Source organism: Octopus bimaculoides, chromosome 3 (genome assembly GCF_001194135.2).
Source record: "Octopus bimaculoides isolate UCB-OBI-ISO-001 chromosome 3, ASM119413v2, whole genome shotgun sequence".
NCBI classification, from domain to species: domain Eukaryota; kingdom Metazoa; phylum Mollusca; class Cephalopoda; order Octopoda; family Octopodidae; genus Octopus; species Octopus bimaculoides.
Window position 1 is genome coordinate 160,706,757 of NC_068983.1, and position 1,139 is coordinate 160,707,895.

General features: G+C 38.9%; 1 long non-coding RNA gene across 1 annotated transcript in view; it reads left to right on the top strand.

The window, feature by feature from the left end:
* Positions 1-819: 819 nt before the first annotated feature.
* Positions 820-1,139, top strand: part of LOC106872466 (uncharacterized) — a 21,740-nt gene continuing 21,420 nt past the window's right edge. Inside the window, exon 1 of the long non-coding RNA XR_001409778.1 lies at positions 820-981. This is a non-coding gene — a long non-coding RNA (uncharacterized LOC106872466). The remainder of the gene's footprint in view (positions 982-1,139) is intronic.

The window sequence follows — 1,139 nt, forward strand, 5'->3', positions numbered from 1 at the left end:
CTCTGGTAACTAGAAGTAGTTTATTTTCATTTTTTTTTTTTCTTTGCAAGCACGTTTTCCTTACAGCTCGTCTCTTCGTTCGAGCTAAACTTTTTGGATTGAACGAAGACTGAATTAAGTATCTGACATCTGGAATGATATTAAGTATTAAATGCAGCTTTGATCACTTCAGAGCTTTGATCACTATCCTGTACACCTGCATCTACTCGGTGGTCAAACTATTAATTATTACCGTATGTTCCAGTTTTTATATATGCACATGCATATCTTTCACTCTTTCTGGAAGGGCTGCGTTGTTCTGGTCTGGAGATCAGTCTTTTTGTCTATTCTCTGTGCAGAGCGCTCGATATACTATGGCTGATGATATGCATGCATGCGCTAAGGATGTAGAACGAGCAGAAATTTCTGGTTAGTGAGGTGTCGCCTCTGTTTATGAAAGATTTTTTCAGCATATACTTTTTTATAGAGCCTTGAGTCAAGTGAAGACTGCAACTGAGTACCTGACATCTGGAATATTGTCAGGTACTCACATTTCTCTACCAGTGCAACGTGAACAGTAAGTTCTTTAGAAGACTATTGGTCAGCAAGATTGACAACGTTCTGATCGTTGATGAACTCAATTAAATAAGAATTTCACCCCAGAGTCTACGAACTTTTAGAAATACTTGGCCTGGTAGTACTATCGAGTAGAGTTGGGTGTATTGCTGGTTCAGAATAAACGCTAAAAACACGTTAACGTCATCTGACTGCGATACTTACAAAGAAATGAAACCATTCTGTAAGCGTTCATTTTGTAACTGAACATTGCTGACTTTTGAAGTTGTTGCCGTATGTAGGACGGATCTAGAAATCAAATGAGTTTAGCATGAGGGTCTCCTCGGTACCGTCTCTTTGGCTGAGAGGGGTAGGCAATTTTCCTATATCTTGTGACCATGACGAAAACGATTGCATAATGGACAACGTTGAAAAGACTAACGACAGGTACCTTCTTCAATCAATCTCCCGTTAACTTATTCAAGTTTTGTTTGGAGGAACGTGAGTGGACTTATTGTTAGCATATAGTTTACGCTGGAGAACCAAGCTTAGAGGGGTTACTTACTCTTGGTAGACAGAAAATTTTGGATTGTGAATTCTTTGAT